Source organism: Pholcus phalangioides, unplaced genomic scaffold (genome assembly GCF_987345545.1).
Source record: "Pholcus phalangioides strain wild (caught in Gottingen) unplaced genomic scaffold, Ppha-v1.0 ptg000039l_1, whole genome shotgun sequence".
NCBI classification, from domain to species: domain Eukaryota; kingdom Metazoa; phylum Arthropoda; class Arachnida; order Araneae; family Pholcidae; genus Pholcus; species Pholcus phalangioides.
In genome coordinates this window covers 11077600-11091699 of record NW_028301625.1, presented here as the reverse complement: position 1 = coordinate 11091699, position 14100 = coordinate 11077600, and the positions used below count along the sequence as shown (strand labels likewise).

Sequence of the window (14100 nt, the reverse complement as noted above, 5' to 3'; positions counted from 1 at the left end):
TCTTAATTTTTTTACCCCAGAAAAATCATGCATCCTCACCCTTAGCTGTCGATTTTCCAAATGAAAGCCATCTCTTTCCTGTTTGTTTTTCTAAATATGGCTTTTAATACTGTTTCATACACACACTCATAACATAAATGAGATGCCATAAAAATATTAGTGTTAGATTTCATCATGACAATTTGTAACTGCGATCGATTTCATTCAATGAGCTTATTGTGGTAATCAAGATAATTGTGTTGCAGAATTACAAATTTAATCAAAAGCTGCGATGCAACATGTAAATCTCAAAACTTCTTAATTGGAACTGGGGAGAAAAATCTCATCTCAAAATTGCTAGTGTGATACTTTATTTTTTATTATTTTAACAACACAACACAGACCATGGGCGGAGATATGGGGGGGGGGGGCAATGTCCCCCAGCGTCAAAGGTGGAGTCGACTGATCTAATGTATATACGTATATATGAATTGACATCCTCATTATCGTGCCCCCCCCCCCCAGACTTCCAAGTCTATCTCCGCTTATGACACAGACACTCTACCATGAAATACAAAATACAAATGAAAGACAACACAACAAAACAATACATACACTATGCAGCTCTTAGGGACCCACTTGGTCCGTCCTAGAGCGTAAAAAATTTCTGTATATACTAAACAGCACGCTCTTCATTTATATTTCAGTTTTCTTTATTCATTTAAACTTTTAAAGGGTGTATGACCCCTAAAGTCGTTTTTTCAAACATTTTGACTTATAAAAATATTTCTTGCAATTGAAAATCAAATACAAAAAATTTCGAGTCAATCGAGTTAATCTGTTTTTCGAAATAAAAAATTAAAATTAATTAATTGTAGTGCAACCATGAATAAGAAAACGTACTCTGCAAGCGATTTTCTCAAATTGCAGTTTTTGAATTTTGACATTTTGTGGGAATATTTATACATGTGTTAGTACAATGAACATCAAACTTTTTGATATCTGATCATTCGTTTGGATTTTTTGAATTTTTAAGTTTTTAAAAAAATGTATAAATTTCAAAAATCTGAATTTAACATGAAAAAAAACCACGTGATTTCTAAATCTGAGGTTCATTTTACTAACACACATGGCGAGTAAACAGTTGTTCAAAATTTCAGAATATTTTTGGTGCAGTAGTTTTTTTTCCAATCTTCACGGTTGAACTAAAAACTGCAATCCGAGAAAATCGCAATAACAATCGCTTAAAAATGCTCTATCCTCAATTTCTCTTAGAGCTGCACCATTGCTAATCAGTTTCAAAATGCCAAGTTGTACGTTTGGTGTACGTTCGGTGAATTTGGCAGGATTTTGAAGTGACGTTATCAATTTTTAAAGCATTATAACTCATTAATTATTTGTCAAATCAAAAACTGAAAGCACTTTTCCAATATTAGTTTTCACAAGGAATCACGTGTGTAATTATTGGGTGGTCGATAGTTACCACGCTGTATATGTATATATACATACCATATATTCAATGTTTTACAACTTAGAAAAATATTTGCTCCCCACCCCTCGCGAACTCGTTAACGGCCTTTACAACATCTGAGTAAACATATGGGTGCTCTGCCGAGTGTGAGCACAGATAGTGCTCGCGAGTCTGAGATGGTAGAACCCTCATCCCTCACCAGATCAAATATACACACCAGGGGGTTGACAAATCCTAGGCTCCAGGTCACCACGGGGACTAAAAAAGTTGAATTCGCGAGGAAAAATTTCTATGTGTGATTATTAAATTAGAACCTTAGGACATGGGTTGACAAATCCCAGGTGTCAGGTCGCTATGGTGACAATAAAATCTATAATGGAGCCTAAAATTTTCTTTATGTGATTGCTATAAATTGGAGCCAAAACAGGGAAATTATATAGTTCCGAAAAAAAAAAAAAATTAGGAACGTTTTTCTTTATACTAAGATCATCCTTGGTTCCTAAGAAATTTGTCTGACACCTAATTTTTTTTTTTTGATTTGTCAAGCCCTGATGACTAAATCGAAGCGTGAGGACAATGAAAAATTTTCAGAATTTATATAAGCATTTTTACCAACATGGGAAAAGGTCACCAGGGCCCAAAAAAGCATGCTTGTGTGAAAAAAATTAAAAATATAATTTTTCTCAGGGAAAAAAGTATTCTTTTTTTAAGTAGTATTTTTTTGTTCGCGATTTGTCATGCGCTGCCTTGACATAAAATTTTCTGGAATTACGTCAGCTTGTCTATTAGGGGCCGTTCAAGTATTACGTCAGGAATTTTTCAGCCATTTTTAACCCCCTCCCTCCCCTTGGCAGCAAAAGTCAGCAAATCTCTGACCCCCTCCCCTTGTCAGCAAAATTTCGTTATCACTGCCCCCCTACCTCCTAGCGGGGGCTCCTGCCCCTCCTCCAAACGATCAAAAAAATCATTTTTTTTAATTGCAAAAAATATTTAGAAACAAAATGGCGAAAGAATGGCCTTTATATATGTTATTATAATCAATTTCCGTTAATTTCAATGCTATACAAAGGCTTAGAATTCAAAATTTCCTAATAAGAAATTCATTGTAACCAAGCAATATGATGATAAATCCTTGGCCCGTGGACCAAATGTGGCCAGGGGGTTTAATCTGATGTGGCCTGCCCCCTCAAACCTAATTTTGTAAAAATGAACTAAGCGGCACATTTACAGATCGCTTAGGTGACCCACGACACAATTCCAGAACATTTAGGCGGCCCGTGGCTCATTTTCAGATCACACAAGTAGCCCTGTGGCACATTCACAAATCACTTAAGTTACTCGCGACACAGTTCTAGAACACTTAAGCGATCCGTGGCACATTTAGAAATCCCTTGAGTGACAGCTGGCACAGTTTCAGAGCCCTTAAGCGACACCCAGTGCGGCTCTACATCACTCAAGTTACTCCCGGCGCATTCCCAGATTACTTAAGTGATCGCGGCATAATTACGGATCACTTGAATGATGCGTTCGAGAGTACTTAAGCGGCCCAAACACATTTCTAGATCACTTGAAAGATCCACGAAACATTTAGAGATTAGTAAAATGGCTCTCTAGGAGATTTATCAATAGAGGGATTGTTAGTTCAGGATGCCATTAAGAATATTTCATATTTTTATAAACGGTGGTTGATGACGTAAGCATCATTCAAACCCCACTCCCCTCTTGTCATCAAAAGTCGGCATATCGGAAATCCCCTCCCCCCCATCGATGCTGACGTAATACTTGATTGACCCCTTACAGGGCTTGACAAATTGGAAAAAAATCTACGCGATACCAAAAAAATATATTCGAGGAGCCATTTTTCACAAAGCTAATAATCACACATAAAAAAGTTAAGTTGCCAATACCAATTATTCAGTCGTCGTGGTGACCGGGCGCTTGGGATTTGTTATACCTTGGTCCACTAACAGGAAAAGTTGGAAAAAAATATTTAGATAATTTTCTCGAAAATAATTGGCTCCAAAAATTTTTGACTCGCACTTGAATTTTTATTCAATTTTTGAAGCCCTGATCTAGATGAGCATATCCGTAAGCAGAATTTTCTCAAGGGGGGGGGGGGTTACGTTTTTTCCTGCAAAATAACACTATAATCTCGGCCTTGGGGGGGGGGGTTAGAATCCCTCCTTTGCGTACGCCAATGTAGATGAGTGAAACGATGAAAACATACACGAAACATCTCGTTTCATCAAAAAATAAATCAAACACAGTTAACTGATGGAATACATTTCTTGTGAGTTGATTGAATTCGAATCAATTGATGAATTATTGAAGCAGTTATTCTCTCAAATAAAATAAATTTCTGGCTTTGAATGAATGAATGACAGAACTTCATCATATCTCTTAAATAGCGTGATCACGTGTTCAACGCTCTCGTTTAGCAGAATTTATCCTCGTTCTTGGCGTGTTTTTTTTTGTTATTGAGAGAAAGAAACACGCACTAAACACAACTGAAATAATGAAAAAAATACTATTTCATCGTGTTTCTTCTTTTTATTGCGAAATAGTCAGGAGAAAAAAAAACCGGTTGCGTTTTGATTCAGTGAGGCGTCACTTTTAACGCGTTTGTTGGTCCTAATCATTTTTAGTACGTTTTTTCTTTTCTCGGTTACCATTTACCGAGATTTTTTTTTTAACTTATTTGAACACAGTATCTTTTTCTCTCTTCCTTCGTTCAGCAATGTCTTTGGTATGGATCATCCATCCTTCCACCGGCGTTTTTCTGTGTAAAGGACATTGAAGTAGCACGTGCACCAACGACGGATTAGTAGACCAGCTGTGCTTTTATACAGAACGGACTCCACGCTGTGCCGTGAAGATAGTGTATGTATTGCTGCTGTTGTATTATATATCGTGAAGCCACCATCTTACTATTTAGTTGAAAAAAAGATTTCTTCAGTGATCGATTAATTCCGGATCCTTTTACCGTTGTTACTCATGTGGAATTTTTCGTACATTGTTATCGATTCAGAATGGAAATGGACATTCACTCTTTCGAGAAGTAACTCGTAAGTTTCATTCAATATAATATTTCAATAAATAGAATTGAAAAAAACAAAACCACGTAGTCAGGGGTGGGGTCCACCCCCGCTGCTCCGAAACGTCGGAAAATGACACATACATGAAATCAGTGACACATAAATGCAATTTGGGGGGGGGGGGTGGTTGGTTGGAAGATGCAACAGCTTGGGGGTATGGGATACCCCCAGAGGAAACAGAAGGGCCGAGGGTCCGTCCCCCCCGAATATTTTTAAATAACACCTTCAAAAACTAGCATTTTGAAGCTGTTTTGAGACTTAAAACTGACATAAAATAAGTGTAAAAATAAACTTTATTTTAGACAGAAAATCACTTAAAATTTCTTGAAATGAGTAGCTTTTAAAACCTTTTCAAAAGTGGTTCCACCTCCATTTACATAACTGTTAACATGGAAACCAGAAATTCTATAAGCCTTTCGTCAACATAGAACTCCTAAGCAAACTAAAAGGCAAAACATTGAAATTAACATCACTTTTGTTTTGCTCTGGTGGAAGGGGTGGTACCCTCTTCACCACCGCCCCCTTAATCCGTCAGTGTATGAAATCACGCGATTAAATTTACTATATCAGTTTTCCCTCCCCGTCGAAAGAAATTTCTGGCTACAGCCCTATGCATGGTTAATAGCCCCTCGCATCCTAGAACAGTGTTTTTCAACCTGTGGTCTGCGGACCCCTAAGGGTCCGTGAGTACATTGAAAGAGGTCCGTAGGATCATTTTTGCATTTGCTACCATTGCATGAATGAGTGTTCTGCGAAATTTTAATTTATTTCAATTTTTTTGATACGTATATTACAAAAAACATTTTGGATTTTATGGGGGGTGGGCGGTGCCCGATATCGTCCTAACATCAAAAAGGTAGGAAAACACTGTCCCAGACCGTGACCTTTGGTGGGCACCTCTATAATGAATTTATAACGTAAAAAAAACAAATCAAGATTTGTCCCAGGCCCCCGGGCTTTAGTTCTGTCAACCCCAACCTTATGGGGGGGGGGGGGTCATGACATGGCCCCGAGTCTTCGACCGGGACCTCCCGGAGTTGTGGCAAGCCAGAATTTTCGATCAAGGTTTTTAGCTGACTCTTTATATTGATTTCCCTGTAGATTTTCTGAGAAAAAAAATTAAAATGTAGGCCTATACACAAGATCGATCCTTGGGCCTCCAGGCAGAGGCCAGGTTAGCCTTGCCCGTCTAGAGGCAATACAGGGGCCGCCGGTCGAATTTCTCGCTGACCTCACCACAGTGAGTTTCTTGTTAAAAAAATTAATAAGGTTAACCCCTGGCTGGAACCCTATCCAACTCCCCCGTGTAAAGGTCATGGGACTATGAGCGGTCATAGTAAAGAATTCGAATACCCTGGAGTTACAAGAAAGCATAGCCATTTTGAATCTGCTTTAAACTATAGGCCTCGATCTATTAAGCCTCTTGAATATAAAACGATCGCAGTGCAACAAAAATGATCAATAAAACCATTGCGTGGTTTTTATTTCGTCACGTACTACACAGTTACTGATATCATGGGCCATGCCCCCCCCCCCCCAACGGGGAGGCTGACAGGGCCTGGGACGATTCTCATCATTTTTGTTTTTTCACGCCATAAATTCACTATAAAGGGGCCGCCAAAGGTCCCATTCTAGGGGCCTCGCTCCAGGATGTGGGGGCCGTGATCATGGCTTAAACCCCCCCCCCCCCCCGTAAGGGAAAGGCTGACAGAACTCTAGCCTGTGATCCTGCAAAATCAACCTCATACTGTTCCAATTTTTTACAGTATAAACTCAGTAGAAAATCAATATTAGGCTCTTGCTACAATTTCTTGTCTCTGTCGACCCACCACAATCCTGGACTAAATGCCCCGATCAAGGACACGACGGCCGTGATAGATATTGTCTTAGCATTGTCACTTTTAAATGAAGTTAACACCAAATCAATCTTCTTTATCCAGGCGTAAATAGGTTTAAATTACCTGGTTGTAAAAATTAGCATTCGAAAAAAAAAATCCAGCAAAAACAATATCAAATAATGAAAAATCGTGCACTTTAGTTTTTTTTCCAAAGAGTTATTTTTCTCTTCGCCTACTTAATAAATTCCAATGAAACACTTGACCTGAATGGTTCATGAAAGAGATTGCGATGAATAAAATAAAAAGAAACAAGATCACAACAAGAAACAAATGAGCCAATGTCGTGTTGACCGTCTATAACTGGAAACTGTTAAAACGGCTCGCGTAGACTGATTCTTTCCGAGTAATGTCCATGAGTAGCAGGAGGTTTCTCAGTGAGAGAGAGTAAAACCATGTGATAGGGAGGGCTACAAAAATCAATTAGAAAAAGGCCGACGCCACGGCATCAAATTGATTTTTGGACAGCTTTCCTCTTTTTCCCCGCCTTGTTCGCCCCCTTATTATTTTTATTTTTTTAATACCATTCTATTCTATATCAGGGAGCGGGTATCTCTTGGGTATAATACTGAAAGTTCCGACGCGCAATAGCCATCGACCATTCTTTAAGCAATCCTGCCCTTACATCCATTCCCCTACTAACTTCAAGTGCTCTAACACTAATAATGCACTATTGCCAGTAGAGGAAATACTCTTGGCACCAGTATTGTTCATCTTTGTATCCGTTTTGTGGTTTCGTCGTCGAGAAAATAAATCCAAAGGACATCTTTTTCCCATTTTTATACATTATTTATTTGATGCATCTAGTAGTCTTTATATTTTTTGATCTCACAGAACGAGATTTACAATCGAGTTACATTTATAACATTTCATAATAACAAGTAGTGTTGCGTATCACGAGGAGACAAAATTATATATCTATTTTATCTCGGTTAAGTGATAAATATTTAAGTGATAAAAGGAGGATTGCGACCGCATGATGCTAACGTGCTCTTGAATGAATTGTCATCGGTTCTCTCAGCAGGTTTTCAGCAAAAAACGTAACTGAAAGACTGTTCAAAAAGTCTTTTAGTTACGTAATAAGTTTTTTTTATTTTGTGAACAAATTTTCCTGCTTTTCACACGTAGATATTCAGCTGAATAAATATTGAAATTAATTGCAATATTTTATGACGGTTTGCGTTGTATTTACTTATGAATTCAAGTGATAATCTCTTTATGTGTTTGCAAATGGTTTTTAATGGCGGAGGATTTTTATATTAATTTTTATCTACTGTACATGCAATCTTTTCGATAAAAGCTTATTGATTTTGTTTATAATTAAAACAAACACATTTATTTACTAATCTTGGCACGAAAGGGAACGCAACCAGCGTTCGTTCCTAAGCAAGATTTTCTTTCATTAACCCTTTAACCGGCATAGCGAAAATCACTACACCTTCTTCAAAATGCAATATCTTTTTTTATGAAGTAGGATATCTTCCAATCCCAAGTGCAAAGTAAGGGAGATGTAAAAAAAATGCGTTACACACATTGAGAAATCAGCTTTATAAAATATGTGCTAGGCACACTGCTAAAATAAAACTCTTTCATGAAGGCGAGATATCTCGTCGATTCCGTTGACAGGGTTGAAGTTCAACTAATATATTAGTGGGACCAGAAAATAATTGGCTTGATACAGCAGGGGTCTGTCCAGCCAAAATTTGGGTCCCGATCTGAAAAACGGACCCTTCGCAAAAATCGATGTGAAAAACGGACTCTTCACAAAATACAAATTAACGAAACCATAAATTTGGCATTTCATTTCTTTTGTGATAAATTACATTATTTCGGTTGCCACAAAATGACTTATTTTTCACAAAAATAGGACCCTATAAAAAAGTCTGGACAGACTCCTCTAAGAGCGATGGCCTCGTTAAGGAGGTGAAACTTCAGGTATATGTTAACCCTTCAATGCATCATGCAACTCATAAGCTACATTAAATAGATATAATCTTTTATAAGTTTTATAACTTATATATATAAAGGAGAGAGAGACTTATAGCTCTTTCAGAGGCCATCTCTTTAAAAAAATCTACCCTTCGGAGAAATGGCCTTTTTTAAAAGAGGTGAATTTGTGGCGAAAAGATTCCGGGAAGAAGAAAAAAATTAGTCATATTGGCAGGTTTCAATTTCAATGTAAGTAGTTTTTCTCAATTCTAACTAAATAGTTACTATAACTTAGTTTATTCTCCAAATGGGTGATATCGCCCTCTGGAGAGTAATGGAATGGACCGGGCGGGCGATAGAAGGTATGAATGCAATATAGGTTCTCATAGATTGGCTTTAAATGAAAGGCGCTGACAAAGGTGGCTATTTAGGACAAATATTTCCAAAATGATGAGCTGCGGCAATCTATGTTACCGCGAGATATTTTGAAAATAAAATAATTTTGAACGTAGCAATCGGGACTTAGCCAATCAAGTGCGTTATCTGCAATTTAGGCTGCCACCGAAGTGTCTCGAAATCAGGAATGAGTGCCGTAAGATATTTAAAATTCCCAAGGGTACCACGGACATAAAAAGTTCGTTAATTCTATCCTGATTTATTATCCGATTTCACTTAAAGGGCATTTCTTGTGATGTCCGTAAACGTAAATGGTGAAATCCAAATTTACAAAGATAAAACCAGGGTAATTTTAAAATTTTAAATTTATGCATTGAAATGAAAGACGTTTCAAATTCTTCAGCAGAGTCTGGTGTACACAAACACGAAGACACAAACCCGTGTCCATAGTCCAGTAAGATCTGTGACACCGGTCAAGCGTTTAAATGGGCTTGTCGATGCGTGGAGCTATTAATAACTCTCGATGTTTGATGGGTTAGAATTGGATCTATTTTTCCTTTTATGGAGGCACCATTCCATTAAATAATACTTTTGTTATTTAGTAGACGATCCCTCGATTTTTTGAGGTTTGCCACTTATGAATATGATCTATAATTTGCCTTAACACCCGTCTATTAAAGCCGTGAGGAATTTCATTGTTACTGTTATTTAAAATTTTGCGGTGTCAGTCTTTCATGAATGAGCAATTATACGGAAGATGAATTATATATCCTTGAATTTATTCTTATAAAAACTAGGTTATTATTTTTTGAAACGTTATTTTTATAAATAGCTTCTATTTTTCCTTTTTTTCTTTTAAAGTTTTTGATTTCGAATAAATCACGGAAATTAATTTAGGATGTCTTATAACCTGAAATTGTACGTGTTTAATTATAGAATTGCTGGACGGCGTAACCTTCGACACTCGGGATCCCTGTGCTAGGAAAGTTATTTATAATAATTTGAAATTGGCTATAATAGGTCCTACATCTAGGAACGAAAATCTGGGTTAGGCTTTTTGGAAAACCCCCCATACTGAATTTATAATAAATTTGGAGTGTAAAAAATTGAGGGAAAAAATTAAAAAAATTAGAGAAAAGAGGAATCCTTCAGGCTATAGAATTCTAAGCCCGAAAAATTTCATATGACTATTTTAAACATTTATCAAGTTGAACATGTGTTTACATTTGTTTTTTTAAAATTACATTCTTAACAGGGCCCAGGTTCCTAGTCAAAAATGCCCTCAATATCATTTAAGATTTTCACTGATTCTGAATTTTTAGCAATTTTCTTTAGTTTGTTCACATTTTTGTATAAGTATTTTCCAAATATTTCTGTAAATTCTGAGTTTATGTATGTTTTTTAATGCTTGCTTCCCCACAAAAAACAGTACATAAAATCGGGGAAACAAGGGACCAAAAAAGATATTTCAACACTTGTAAATCCTGAGTTTGAGGAGCTCTGGAGAATAAAATCTGTATAAACCTCCACGACTCTAGGATCAAAGATAGTGAGTCGGAGAATATATAAACACATTCAAGGCCCCGAATAAATACAGTAGAACCCTCTCGATAACGGACACAAATTGGAGTGTCCGTTACTAGGTGCTAAAATACAGGGTGTCCGTACCAAATGTTCTAAATTTCAAGCAGTGATTGAAAATCAGTAGGATGACGATATTAGAAAACCTTGGGTGCCCAACTCCGCGAGTTTTACGACAAATTTTCTGAAAGCGTCATTACGTACGCTGCTACTACTATTACGAGCAAACAAAGCGACAAATGATGTCACCATATAGGAGAAAGAGTAAATTCTTCTGTGGAGGTGTTAGCTCTCATCGATGATAAACCTGATTTCCACTCCAGAATCATTTTTTCAGATGAGGCAACATTGCATGTGTCTAAAAGAGTTAAAAGTACGATAGCAGAATTCGGTGCTCAGAAAATACCCAAAAAATTTCAAGTGCAAAGAAGTAATCTCAAAATCAATGTACGGGGCGAGATTTCACGTGATATGGTCATAGGGTAATTTTTCATCCGGGCAAAACAAAAGGAGCACACGTGAAAGTGCACTGAATTTTACAAAACTTTTTGAGTGTTGCTTATTAGTGTTGTTTACTGTATACTTTTTCATCCCTTCCAACTTGCAAAGTGCAAGAACTGATTATACATAGGGACATTTGATCCTGTACATTGAAGCCCATTGACGGAATTCAGAAATGTATCCGTTATGGAAGGTTTCACTGTACCCCACTCACAGATACACAAATCATTCCAAGCATCTTTTTTTCATCCCCTCCCGACCTTTTCCATAAAAATAAATCTCAAACACAATCCTTATGAGTTATATACACCGTCAATCAACTGCTTCGACAAGGGGACACCAGTATCGTTTAGTAAGGGACAACTACAGGTTGTGGTGTCTCAGAGTTTCTCTCTAATAGGGTTGTTCATAAATGGAATAGCTTATCTCCGGGGGTGGTGAATTCTAAACACAATCGACACGTTAAAAAAAGTGCGAAAACATAGTGAGGTAAATCGAGAAACTATCCATACTTTGATAAGACAACCATAATTTTTTTTTTATGGGCAGTGTATTATATATTAATTATTTCAAGATATGCTTTTTTTATTGGGTTGCTGTATTTCTGTTATATGTGACATCCGTATTTTTTATGGGCATCTTTTTTCAGCTACCTCATGGGGCAACTTGCCTGTTGTGGCCTTTGTATTAAAAACAATGTCTCAACACTGCCCCCCTTCTTGCACAATCATTTTCTATTCCACCAACAAAAACAGCAAAACTAAAAAAATCCGGAAATTGTAGGTCACCAAACCGATTTTTAACACAGACAAATCTAATCGGCAATTTGTTCAAGTTTCTTATATATGTCTCGAAAGGATCACAACACCTTACAGATTAGCGTTTGTTGACCATCAAGGTTAACATGCATATATATATCTCTCTACACGTATATAGATATGTATTTGTGTTCCTGTCAGGGACCCCAGAGAAGAAGGGCGGGTAGTTATAAGGTTGCCCGTTCTAGTGGCGGTGGTAATAACAAAAAAGAAAGAGTGTGTGGCGGGGAGTTCACCCCATTCAAGGACCCTCCGTTCTTTTTTTTCGACAAGAACGTTTGCTGCTGTGGCAGTCATCGTCGGACTGGTGCGTGTTCTTGCACACAGCAGCTTTTCCTCTCTCCATCTGCCTCTAGGTAAGAGACACTGGCATCAGCAGCGAAACCCCATTTATTTGTGAGCCCAAAGTTCTTCCTCCAGAGCCTTTTCTTGTATGAGTGGCCCTCTTTTTTGTTGTATTTTTCCTCCTCTCTCAGGGCCTTATAACTTCAACCCTCTTTTTTTTACTGACTGTTCTCTTTCTATCTACCATCCTTGTTGTATGTTTCCCCATCCATTCCTTTTTCTCTCCCTGTGTGACTTGCCTATACTTTTCTCCACCTTAAAGCCCGAGTGAGTCGAGTACCTCTACATTACGAGTTGAACGTTTATTCGTTGGTTACTACTGCTTATAAGGTGGCCTTGGCAACTACTCTCTTGGCGCCAAGATCAATTGGCTTCTTTGCTGATGGTGTTACGACGACGACCTTCTACGAATTTGAGGCTTTATTATTTTTTTCTCTTTCACATCGACTCTTATTATTATTTAACATTGAGGATTTAGGCTCTGCAGCCGACGGCTAGAAGGAAGACAGACACATTAAATTGAAAAGTATACTACTGAGCGGGAATCTTGAAATATTCACAAATTTCTTTTTTGGTGTTATAGTAAGACAAATTCGGAAAGGTGGCCTCTTAATAGAGGTGAATTAATTTGTGGGGGGAATTCCGTTCGAGAAAAAAAATGGTAATATTGTGGAAGGTTTCATTGTAAATTGTGTGTTGATGAATTGGCTATTTATACAAACTCGTGTATATCTCAATATGGGTGATATTGCCCTATGGGGAGCGCTGGCAATGACCATGAGGGTGATAAAAGCTATGAATACAATATAAGTTCCTATGGATTAGCTTAAGATTGGCAAAAAATTCTAAGAAAGCCCGCTAGGAAAAATACGTTTGAAAACAATGATATAAACTAATATTTTTTAAATGTTGAATAAACATTTAATTTCCATACAGAGTGCCGCGGCACCCTATGTTGAAAATTGATCGATCATACCCGCGAGCTATTTCGGTGATAAAATAATATTGAACGTAGTAATAGGACTGTTTTCCCTTTCCCATGCCACGGTGCCATCGAAGTGAATTCAGATCGTGAGTGAAGTGCTGCAAGATATTTCAAATTCCCAAGGGTACCACGAACATGAAGTTTTATGAAACCCTGCTGTTTATATATCTACACATAGATATTTTTTGGTGATAAAATAATATTAAACGTAGTAATGGGACTGTTTTCCCTTGTTTGTATTGATCACGGTAATGCCTTACCTTAACAGGAACAATGAAATATAAAGAATGAATAAATGTCAGACACTAATGGCTTGTTTGTTGACCAGGGCTTTACAAATCGCAAAAGGAAAAAAAAATCGAGGATCCAAACATTTTCTTCCAAGAAAAATGTCATTGTTTCTTTCGACTTTTCCAGGAAAATAGTGACCACCACGGGAATTGATAGATACGCTTTTAATTTCAAAAATTTTATGTTTTAAGATTTTAATTTAGTAACCACGCATAGAAACTTTTGAGTACTAATTTCTTACTCGCCACGGTGACTTGGCACACGTTAAGCCCTGTTGAATTCTTTGAAATTATTATATTTCATTCGCTTTGTGGGCATGATTCTCACTACACTGACAAGCACTAGTCCTGTTGCCCGAGAGATACTTTTATTGATCTTTTATGCTTGAATTTACCAAAAAAAAAAAAGTAAGGGATCTGAGAACCCCGATCGTTCGTATTTATGGGTTTTATTGATGATCAAGTCGAAAAAAAATTCGATGGGATGAATCCGATCGATTTCTACACAGATCACAAATTGTCGACGTGACCTTTAACCTTTTCAGATCATCGTAACTTCAGGGCTATTTGAAGAAAATTCGATGTCAGTGACAGATGTCACACATACGAATGGGCAACGTTACGTAATCCACTCACTCCACGTGAGGTGCACGATCTCTTCACTCAAGAGAACGTTGCACGTGCTCTGTGGGACGTTACCCGCGATGCATTCGTTGGCTGAACGGTTAGCAAACACGGGCCATTAACAGAAGTGGACGGTTTGTATACGTAAAATGACACGACCGCAAGTTGATGATTACGCCTAGGTATAATAA

General features: G+C 37.5%; 2 protein-coding genes across 3 annotated transcripts in view; one reads left to right on the top strand and one right to left on the bottom strand.

The window, feature by feature from the left end:
* LOC149065565 (uncharacterized) overlaps positions 1-14100 on the top strand; it is a 259702-nt gene that overhangs the window by 5367 nt on the left and 240235 nt on the right. The window contains exon 1 of one of the 2 annotated variants that reach the window (XM_089253490.1): positions 4191-4330. The exons of the other annotated variant lie outside the window; for it this stretch is intronic. The gene's annotated coding sequence lies outside the window, so the exon portion shown is untranslated. Of the gene's footprint in view, positions 1-4190; positions 4331-14100 lie in introns of those variants that run through there. 2 annotated transcript variants of the gene reach the window in all.
* LOC149065567 (uncharacterized) overlaps positions 1-14100 on the bottom strand; it is a 53428-nt gene that overhangs the window by 22339 nt on the left and 16989 nt on the right. The gene's annotated exons all lie outside the window — the stretch shown is intronic.